The sequence below is a fragment of the Denticeps clupeoides genome, chromosome 7 (genome assembly GCF_900700375.1).
Source record: "Denticeps clupeoides chromosome 7, fDenClu1.1, whole genome shotgun sequence".
Taxonomy (NCBI): Eukaryota; Metazoa; Chordata; class Actinopteri; order Clupeiformes; family Denticipitidae; genus Denticeps; species Denticeps clupeoides.
The window spans coordinates 21,161,581-21,173,334 of NC_041713.1; the positions used below are offsets into that span (position 1 = coordinate 21,161,581).

The following is an 11,754-nucleotide window of genomic DNA, read 5'->3' on the forward strand; positions in this document are numbered from 1 at the left end:
ATTTGGGGACGGGGTGGAAAGGATCGGGGGAAGAGGTGGGGATGAAGAACATATCATAAGTTGGCAAAGGTGGGAATGAAGAGGTGGGATTTTAAACAGGATTTAAAGGTCTCCTGACATGAAAATTTCACTTTATGATATTATTTAACATTGATATGAGTTTGAGATATGTTGTCTGGGGCACTTGGTGACAAATGACAAATTGGTCTTAGGTAAAGGGCGAGACAAAGAACAGTTCAGAAGACCTTTCATGGAAAAAACAACAAAGAGTCAGTGTACCCGGCCCGGATGGTTACCGGGATCCCACCCTTGAGCCAGGCCTGGAGTTGGGGCCCGTGAGTGAGCCCCTGGTGGCCGGGCTTTCACCCATGGGTCCCGGCCGGGCCCAGCCCGAACTGGATACATGGGCTCATCCAACAGTGGACCCACCACCCGCAGGAGGAACATGAAGGTTCCGGTGCAATGTGGATCAGGTGGCAGACCAAGGCGGGCGCTTTGGCGGTCTGATCCCCAGACAAGGAAACTGGCTATTGGAACATGGTACATCACCTCTCTGGTTTGTTGGGGTTTACCCCCAGGGATGAGAGGGTAGCTTCTCTGCGCATTTGGCTCAGGGAAAGGGTCCTGACTGTTGTTTGTGCTTATGTGCCAAATAACAGCTCAGAATACCCACCCTTTTTGGAGTCCCTGGGACGAGTGCTAGATAGTGCTCTGACTGGGGACTCCATTGTCCTGCTGGGGGACTTCAACGCTCACGTGGACAATGACAGCATGACCTGGAGGGACATGATTGGGAGGAACGCCCCGCCATATCTAAACTCAAGTGAACATAAGGATGCCAATGGGTACACTTGGTACCAGGGCAGCCTAGGTCGCAGGTCGATGATTGACTTTGTAGTCGTATCATATGTTTTGGACACTCGGGTGAAGAGAGGAGCGGAGCTGTCAACTGATCACCACCTGGTGAAGAGTTGGATTAGATGGCAGGGGAAGATGCCACAGAGACCTGGCATACCCAAAGATATAGTGAGGGTCTGCTGGGAACACCTGGCAGAAGAACCTGTCTTTAGATAGTCTTTAATTCCCACCTCCGGCAGAGCTTTGACCACATCCCGAGAGCAGTGGGGGACATTGAGTCCGAATGGACCTTGTTCCATTCTGCGATTGTTGAGGCGGCTGTTGCTAGCTGTGGTCGCAAGGTGGCCGGTGCCAGTCGTGGCGGTAACCCCCGTACCTGCTGGTGGACACCAGAGGTTAGGGGAGCTGTCAGGCTGAAGAAGGAGGCCTATGGGGCATGGCTGAAGCAGCAGACAGGTACCGGACGGCCAAGCGGGGTGCAGCAGTGGCAGTTGCCGAGGCCAAATCTCGGGCATGGGAGGAGTTCGGTAAGGCCATGGAGAAAGATTACCAATCAGCTCCAAAGAGGTTCTGGCAAACTATCCGGCGGCTCAAGAGAGGAAGGCAGCAACTCACTCACACTGTTTACAGTGGGGATTGGGAGCTGCTGACGTCGACTGGGGCTATAGTCGGGCGGTGGAAGGAATACATTGAGGAGCTCCTCAATCCCACCGACATGCATTCTGATGAGGAACCAGAGCTGGGATGCCTGGGTATGGACTGTCCAATCTCTGGTATTCAAAAAGCTACACAGAAGTGGAGCCCTGGGGGTGGATGAGATCCATCCTGGGTATCTCATGGCTATGGATGTTGTAGGGCTGTCATGGTTGACACGTCTCTGCAACATTGCATGGACATCTGGGGCAGTTCCGGTCGAGTGGCAGACTGGGGTGGTGTTCCCTGTTTTTAAGAATGGGGACCAGAGGGTGTGTTCCAACTATAGGGGGATCACACTCCTCAGCCTCCCTGGAAAGGTCTACTTCAAGGTACTGGAGAGGAGGGTCCGGTCGATAGTTGAGTCTCAGATTGAGGAGGAGCAATGTGGTTTTCGTCCTGGCTGTGGAACTGTGGACCAGCTCTTTACCCTTGCTTGGGTGATGAAGGGAGTATGGGAGTTTACCCAACCAATCCACATGTGTTTTATGGATTTGGAGAAGGCTTATGACCGTGTCCCCAGGGGCACCCTATGGGGGGGTGCTCCAATAGTATGGGGTGGATGGCCTTTTGTTAAGGGCCATTCAGTCCCTGCACCAGAGGAGTGTAGCATAGCCGGCAGTAAGTCGGACCTGTACTGGTTGGACTCCGGGTGTGGAGGGTGTTGAGATTGGTGACAGGAGAATCTTATCTCTGCTTTTTGCAGATAATGTTGTCCTCCTAGCTTCATCAGTTTCTGACCTTCAGCTCTTGCTGGGTAGGTTCGCAGCCGAGGACACTGCGGAGATGGAACCGATCTGTCGTGGTGAAAAGGGAGCTGAGCCAGAAAGCAAGGCTCTCGATTTACCGGTCGATCTATGTCCCAATCCTCACCTATGGTCATGAGCTTATGTAATGACCAAAATAACCAGTGGTCTAGGGTGAGGGACATAACAAATGGGACATAGGAGCAGAAACTGTTTATTACAAACAAGGACATTGAAACAACAGAACACACACAAAACAGGTCTGGGCAGTCTAAGTTAGTCTTCTCTTCTGGTCACAATCCTTCACACCAACACTCTCTTCGCTTCACCAACAACACCCTCTCCTCACACCACATCCTCCTCTTGTCCCAAAGCAGACGCCATTTTGAGTCCTCTTCCCTATTACAGCCCACCAATCATGGCAGGAAGTGGGATGAGTCCAATCATGGGCTGATGAGGAGCCACCCTACAACATTACAGAGAGAGAGACAGAAAGAGAGACACACACAAAGAGAACACACCCATACTCTGCCACGGGATGTCACACGAGATCGCAAATACACAGCCTTAGAGATAGGGTGAAGAGCTCGGACATTCGGGAAGGACTCAGAGAACCGCTGCTCCTCCACATCAAAAGGAGCTAGTTGAGGTGGTTCAGGCATCTGGTCAGGATACCTCCTGGACGCCTCCATTGGGAGGTGTTTTGGGCATGTCCTGCTGGCAGGAGGCCCCCCGAGAAATTGTATCTCCAGTCTATTCTGGGATCGCCTTGGGGTACTGCTGGAGGAGCTGGTGGAGGTGGCTGGGAAGAGGGTTGTCTGGGATTTCCTACTTGGGATGCTGCCCCCATGACTCGGACCCGGATAAGCATAGGAAGATGAGGACAAGTTCCTCTAGCCTGTCTATGGTCCAGTGCTAGAAATGGTGATAGGTATGGTTTGGAATTTGGAATGATTTGGAATTTAGGTATGATTTGGAATTTATCCCCTCATGTCCTCATAAGCAGAAAGATTACACAATGTCCTGTCAGCGCAAAACATTGTGGTTGGTGAATGGAGTTGACGATGTCATGTCCACAAATTCCCGCTCACTTTGATAGGCCAACCTCCTCCTTGTCATACCTCCTTATTAGCATTTAAAGCTTTCTGACGTGAGTGAAATGACATGTAGTACAACATAAATGCTGATCATGTGACCATAACAATGAAATATATCATGTGAAAAATGTGACTAAATTTGTTCTATAATAAATAAAAAATGTCTTCTTTTTGTTGACTAAAATGAAACAAGACGCTATTTCCTCTGGTTTAATCGCATTGTCATTGTGTGCTTCTTCTGCGGGCATCCTCTTGCGTCTGCAAAATAAAGTAAATTAAAGTAAAGTTGGAGGTGGTTGCTGGTTGGAGGTTGTGACATCATGGATGTGTCCTGACCTGCTTATCTAACTCTTACTACTTGCATTGTCCACTGTAAGGACAACAGGAACTAGTTGACCCACAAAGTCCCTGAGCATGTCACAATGAATGTGATATTGGCACTCTGAAAGGTGAATGTTAGCAATATGGGGGAACCCAATTGCAGGAATGTGCAAAGTAGTCAATGTGCAGGGGAGTATTGCTCTTATACTCTACAAATGCTGATCAGTTTAAACTGCAACATCCGTCAAAGTCAGACACCTTGAGAATAGCGCAGACATAGGATCAAGTCAATCTGAGTCAAGTCATTGAAAATGGTCAGGCTGTTGATTGGCCTGTTCCGGCCATTGGACTGGGGCTGATAACTGGAGGAGAGGCTGTAGGTGGAACTGATAGACTTTGAAGATAAACTGGGGTCCACGGTCAAACACAATGTGCCACTTCCAGCTTCTTCAAATCCATGGCCACACCTAAGGAAGATACGGTAAAGGAATATGGTGGAGTGCTGGTGGAAAGCACACTTTTCCAAATTGCAGTACAATCGGTGAGCAACATCTCTTCATCACTTCTCAAACATGTTGGATGTGAGACTGCAGGGTAGGTGAACAAATGAGGATGTCAAAAAGATGCGCATACACCCACTGTCCCAGCGTGTCCCTGAGATAAACTGCTGAAAGACAGCAGGTGCAATGCAGAGGCCAAAAAGAATCACCAGACTCTTGTGTCTTCTACTCATTGCCCTCTCATATGTGAATTATAGGCAGTCCAGTTTGATGTTGCCACCAGAGATGGTATCAATGTCAGTGTTGCTGAGTGGTAGGGAGGAGCTATTTTTACTGTCACGAGGTCAGTGAGGGACTACTTGAATTGGAAAGTCCTGTGCGAGAGGGTTTGGTTGTAGGTTGGTGAGATAGAAGGACGTTTGTTATACGAGTGTGAACCAGCTTGCACTGCACACTGATGTATGTGGACACTCAGTTACTGAGTGGACACAGACAGTAACTTGAAATCAATGAGGAGAAGAGCCGAGTCATGTTTCAGAGGAGTGAGAAAAATTTCCATTTCCGTTGGCTTATATCCGGGATGTGTCACCCACTTCTGTATCCCCAGGGAACATGAATGGTGTTACGTGACTCTTTGGGAAAGGGACAGACAATGGATCAGGAACACTTTGGTTCAAACTCAATGAGTATGCCACAAACTCATGTTGATGCTGATTAAATAAGGTGGGAATGAAATCAGAAACTGGATGACCAGCAATTTCCTCATGCTCAACACAGACAAGACTGAAGTGTTGGTGATTGGTCCCAAAGGGGCGAGATGTGGATTGACAGAATATAGATTGGAATGTGCTGGTTTTTCAACTGGTTCTAGTTAATCCGTAAATATTTTGTTGTGACTTTTGAGCTTTTATGTCATTTGATTATCACATTCAAAATATTTCCAGGACAGTGTACTTCCACTTATAATACATTGCTAGAGTTAGAAAGTTTCACACAAAGTAGTTCAAAAATTCATAGCTTATCGCCTGGACTACAGAAATTCTCTGTTTTCTGGTTGCTCTGCTGCTTCATTGAATACACCTTAGCTCGGGTTTCTTACACACACTAGAAAGTATGATAACATTACCCCTGTATTGTCTTGTTTGCATTGGCTTCCAGATAAGTTCTGTATTGACTTTAAAATTCCTATGAAGCTTTGCATGGTCTTGCTCCAGGTTATTTTAGTAACCTACTAATCTCTCATAACCTATGACGTTTCTTTTGCTGGGAGAAGGCTTTCTGAGCTGTGTCCCGCATAGTCACTGCTGGAAATTGTCATGATCCGGTCTGAAAGAGGTTACTCCCCTTTCACATAACAACTCCTAGTTTCACTGTTGTCATGTGAAATGTTCCCTAATCGTTTTCACCTGTGTAAATTGTATAAAGCTGCCCTGTTCGTTTCTGTTCACTGTCAGGTCTTTAAAGTTATGTTCTATGTTCACCAGTGTCTCAGATGTCTCCCCTGTCTTGTGCTTCACCAATTAAACCCCGGTTTCGTGATGTCAGCGATTGCATCCTTCCTTCTTCGTCACCTCTCCGTCCTCTTCTCCATTCACCTGCTTCGTCATGCCTGCATGGTTGTGACCGAAATAGAGCATTTGCTTCAGACACATTGAATCAGACACAGTATCAGTATTTAAATTCAGGCTTAAACCTACTTATACAGTCAAGCCTTTAACAACACTCACCTCACCATTAATAATGCTGAAGTAGTTAGAGTAGACAGAAATGTCTAGTTCTATGTTCAATTACTGTCATTTTTTTTTTACTCATCACTAACTCACTCTTCTCTTTCCTTTACTCCACTGGGTATGGTAAATCCTGCCTTGGGAGTTTCCTGGTTCAGAGTGATCACGTGACATGGCCGACTGTCCTGCTAGTCACGTAGTTGGATGAACTGCCCAATTTTGGACGCTGCTTGCTCATTGTTGATTTTTTCAATTTGCTGCTGCTTTACATTGACTACACTACACTTCAAGGAGCATTCAAGAGTCGTGGGCAAAGCAGTCAAAGTGTAGACTGCTTTGCCCACGACTCTTGAATGCTCCTTGAACTGCCCGCTAAATTCTCATGATATCGACCCACTGACACCCCAATTGCCTCTGATGTACCATCCACCCCGTGCAGGACCAACACTCCCTTATGGCTCTCAAGCCAACTGTTTTCTGCTTCACCCCTGCCACGGTTACCCCAGTCTCCTCTCTCTTATCTGGCCTATCTTCGTAGAGCAGGACTGCATGCTCAGCCACGCTCCATCTCACACTATCGCTCTCAATCTCTATCACACTATCGCTCTCTATTATTGCCCATGTTTCCCTGTCTGTCCTATTGGTTCTATCTGCAAGTGTGCCCCCTGCCCATAATCGTGACAGTATGAGTGAGCAGTGTATGCAGCACAGCGGATTCAGTCCAGGACATGCTCAGCAAGCTCATCATCTCACTGCAGCAGCAGCAGCTGTCCCTACAGCAACAACAGGATGCACCGCACCAACAACACTGAGCCCTGCTGCGCTCTGATATTGCTGCACCAAAACATACTCAGACACAGCCCAGCTCTCAAGAGTGTGGCCGACTACGCACCTTGGCCAATGAGATTTAGTTGACTGACACCTCCTCCTCAACCCTGCAACTGACCACCAAAGAACCCATGCAGAAGTGTTGAGCCTGACTCCCCCTCACACCTCAAGAGAGACCGTGCTAGGAAGAACAAGGGCCGTGTTATTACTGCGGGGGGCATAATCGTTTCAGCGCCAGCTGCCAGACCTGGCGTCCCTGGCATCCATCGCTTGCCCTGAACCCCCCTCTCGCTCCTTCACCTAATGACCAGAGACAATTGCCCCTGGTCACCACCACTCGTGGATTCAACATCCATCTGGTGACCCTGCTTCACCTTTATACCACCCGCTATGCCCCACCACGTGCAATCATGGGGCTTGACGTTGGGGCTCAACCACAAGGAGGCAGTGGTGTTCTTCACCACCACCCCAGTGGTGTTCTTCACCCACCCACAATCTCCTCATTCCCCTGACTGGCTTCCCACGTACCTCACATCCACTAGGCCACCAACACCATCCATAGGTGGTGAAAAAAGAAAATACAGATTCACAGCCTCACGGTCATAATCAGGTCAACGCTAGATTTCTACATATCACCATAACAATATACCCGTACATATGACATCACTCAAATTATACAAAGAACACTTATACATTAACAACAACAACTTTTATTTATTATATAGCCCAAAATCACATACAGTATTTCTCAATGGGCTTTGACAGGCCCTACAGTTGACACCCCCCACACTTGACCCTTCTGCACACAAGGAAAAACTCCACAGAAAAAAAAACTCTAGGGGAGAGGAAAAAAAAAGAAAGGAAGAAACCTTGGGAAGGAGTGATACAGAGAGGGACCCCCTTCCAGGGTAGAGTGAGCCTGCAAATGGTGTCAGTGCAGGGCTGGTGATGATTTGTACAATATAATAATAAGTCCTACAGTTGTAGGGTTGGAGAAGTCCAGAATGTAGTCCAGTGTCATGGTCTAGATTATGTGTCCATTATGATGCTTCTGGTCCACTTGAAGATCCCTGAAGCTGTAGTTGTAACGGTGCTGGTGGCTGTGGTTAACACATTAACAAAATAAACACAGTAGATAAACACATCAAACACCCTTTTCCATGTCCCAAGCTGGCCTATAAAGGCACCATTCTCCCAGGACCCATGTTTCCACAGGGAACATTTATGCTGCCGGATCAAGAAAACCATGGTGAAAATGTGAACGGTGTGTATGCGTAATTGTGTGGAACTATGGATGAATAATGAAGCTGAAATCAAGTTCAAATTCAAATTTTATTTGTCACATACATAGTCATACACAGTATGATATGCAGTGAAATGCTTTTTGCGACTGTACAGACCACAGTATTGCAAATGTTGCAAGTATACAATGAACCAATATGCAAATATTGCAAACATAACCAAATATTACACTTTTACGTCTTTAACATAAAATATGTGTAACTGGTAGGGTCAAGGTGTGCAAATGATTGACAATGTTTAAAAAAAAAGAGCAGTAAAGTAAAAAGCGCAAAGATTTTGTGCAAAGTGATTTTGTGCAAAGTGATTTGTGCGAAGAGTTCAGAGTGATTGAAGGTGAAAGTGCTGGAGTTCTATGTAGTGTTGTTGTTGAGAGCTTGGACAGCTTGCGGGAAGAAGCTCCTCCTCATCCTCTCTGTGCTGGACTTCAGGGAGTGAAAGCGCTTCCCTGATCGCAGCAGAGAGAAGAGTCCATTGTTGGGGTGGCTGAGGTCCTTCGCTATCTTCCTGGCCCTGGTGCACCACTGTTTGTTGTAGATAGATTGAAGGTCAGGGAGCTTGGTACGGATGATGCGTTCGGCTGATTGAACCACCCTCTGTAGGCCTCGCCTGTCCTGCATTGTGCTGTTCCCGAACCAGGTTGAGATATTTCCCGTCAGGATGCTCTGTATGGTGCAGGAATAGAAGTTCCTGAGCACCTTGGAGGGCAGTCTGAAGTCTCTCAGGAGTCTGAGGTGGTAGAGACGCTGCCGGGCCTTTTTCACCACGGTGTTGATGTGACAGGACCATGACAGGTCCTGCGTGATGTTAACACAGAGGTAACGGAAGCTGTCCACTCTCTCCACTGGGCTCCTGCTGATGACAGTAGGTCCTCTCCTGCATTGTACTGAAGTCCACTATTAACTCCTTTGTTTTGCTGACGTTCAGGTGGAGATTGTTCCTCTGGCACCAGTTCACCAGATTTCCAACCTCCTCCAGGTAGGCCGTCTCGTCGTTGTCAGAGATCAGTCCCACCATGACAGTGTTGTCAGCAAACTTGATGGTGGTGGAGTTTGTAGTGGCTGCACAGTTGTATGTGTACAGGGAGTACAGCAAGGGGGCTCAAAACACAGCCCTGGGGGGCTCCAGTGCTGAGAGTGATGGAGGCTGAGACATGTCCGCCCATCCTTACTGCCTGAGGTCTCCTGGTTAGGAAGTTGGTGATCCACTGACAGAGAGATGAGCTGAGTCCCAGGTGCTCCAGCTTGGTGGTGAGTGTGGAAGGGATTGTTGTGTTAAATGCTGAACTGTAGTCAATGAAGAGCATTTTAACATAATTTCCCTTTCCGAGTGTCCAGGTGGGAGAGTGCTGTATGGAGGAGATATGAGATGGCGTCGTTTGTGGATCGGTTGGGACGGTACGCAAACTGTAGTGGGTCGAGTGTGTCTGGTAGTGAAGAAATTATGAAGTCTCTGTCCAGCCGTTCAAAGATCTTCATCACTACTGAGGTGAGGGCGGTAGTCATTGAGGGAGGCAGGATGGGTTTTCTTGGGGACCAGAACAATGATGGACTCCTTGAAGCATGTGGGGATCACCGACTGAGATAGCGAGAGGTTGAATATCTCTGTGAACACAGGTGCTAGCTGGTCTGCGCAGGCTCTGAGGATTCTCCCCGAGATGCCGTCTGGTCCTGCTGCCTTCCTGGTGTTCACTCTCTTGAAGGCTCTCCTCACGTCATGCTCGGTGATGACGAACGGGTTCTTGGTGGTCTGCAGCTGTTGGAGCCGCTAGCCGTAGCATCGCCAGTGCCTTTAGCTGCAGCCTCGAAGCGAGCATTTAAGTCATCTGCCAGAGACACGTCCGCGTTCGTTGTACCGGATTTTGGTCCTTTATAGTCCGTTATTGTCCTTAGTCCCCGCCACAGGCTCCTAGAGTCACTCTGTTCGAGTTGTGACTCCAGTTTCTTCCCGTAGCGCTGCTTCGCCTCCTTCACCGCTTTCCTGACACTGTACGACGCATCCTTGTATGGTTCCATGTCCCCGGACGCCAGCCCCGCGTTATAGGTCGCGGTGCGAGATTTCAGAGCGTCGCGGATGGTTTTATCCACCCACGGCTTCTCATTGGGAAAGGTTGTGACGATCGTTTTCTGAACGGTGTTGTCCGTTAGTTTCCCAATGAAACTCACAACCGCTTCCACAAACTCACTGACGTTTCTGGAACTACTTTGAAACAAGGATGCTGGTGCCCCTTGTACCCCTTGCAAAGATCCAGGGTGGTGATGTATTGTGCCTTACCCAGCCACTCTATGAGGTCCTCCAGCCTCGGCATAGGGTTAGCATCAAACTGTGACCTGACTGAAATTAATGCAAAAACGCAAGCCCAATCCTTTTTGGGCCGGCAACAAGCGCTCAGGGATCCGATACATCCTCTCCTGCACTGAGCGAGTGTCTTTTAGGAGGATATCGTGCTCCACAAATGCTGTGCGGCTCGGCTGATCTTGAAACAAACTGATGGACTGCAACTCACACTGCTGCTGTGGAGTCAGATGACTGAAGCGAAGTGATTGTCACACGTGATACACAGCAGCACAGCACACAGTGCACACAGTGAAATTTGTCCTCTGCATTTAACCCATCACCCTGAGTGAGAAGTGGGCAGCCATGACCGGCGCCCGGGGAGCAGTGTGTGGGGACGGTGCTTTGCTCAGTGGCACCTCAGTGGCACCTTGGCAGATCGGGATTCGAACCAGCAACCTTCTGATTACGGGGCCGCTTCCTTAACCACTAGGCCACCACTGCCCCAAAACATAATTGGCAGCGGTGGGATTTGAACCCACGCCTCCGAAGAGACTGGAGCCTTAATCCAGCGCCTTAGACCGCTCGGCCACACTACCATTCACTAGTCCAGCTCGATGGTTGTAGCCCTTAATGGAAAGGGGGAACTGTTTTGATTGATCATCCTGCTCCACCACTGCTTGCACCAACTGCTGCTAACTCAGAGGCAGGCCCTTCTTTTGCCACTCTTTCAGCAGGTTGACATGGTATGTCTGTCTGGTTTTGCGCCGCTCCGGCATCTTGATTTCATAAGTAACTGTTCCCAGCTGACGAAACACCCGGTAAGGCCCCTGCCACCTGGCCAAAAGCTTGTTTTCCAATGTAGGCAAGAGCACCAGAACTTTCCATCCCAGCGGGCGAGTCTGTTGTCTGGCTGACTGGTCATACCACTGGGCCTGTGACTCCTGGACCCGCTCCAGGTGGTCTTTGACTTGGCCCGGCAGCTCCTCCATCTTTTTCTGCATTCTCAAAACATAGCTGATGACACTGCTACTCCCTGTTGGACGAGGCTTCTCCCAAGATTCTCGCAGCAGATCCAGTGACCCTGTCACCTGCTCTCCATACAAAAGTTCAAAGGGAGAAAATCCAGGGGAGGCCTGAGGGACTTCACTTTATCACTTTATCTTTTAACTGGAAGCTGGTTGAGCGCTGGTAGTCAAGTCTCTTTACTGAACTCGAACCAACAGACTGCACATGTTTGAACATACCACGGACTTCTGGATACGGTGGAGAAGTTTTTGCCATTTTAAAAAATACTGTCTGTTTTAAGCAACTGTTGCCTGTACCTTATATTAGCTTTGAGTCCTGTGTATTCAAGCTGGATAGATCTGATCCAGTTTTCTGTGTTGTGGTTTACCGTCCACCGAAATAT

At 48.5% G+C, this 11,754-nt stretch overlaps 1 non-coding gene across 1 annotated transcript; it reads right to left on the reverse strand.

Moving 5' to 3' along the window:
* Positions 1-10,860: 10,860 nt before the first annotated feature.
* On the reverse strand, positions 10,861-10,942 carry trnal-aag (transfer RNA leucine (anticodon AAG)). The gene has a single exon. It is a non-coding gene; the product is annotated as a tRNA-Leu (tRNA).
* Positions 10,943-11,754: the final 812 nt, after the last annotated feature.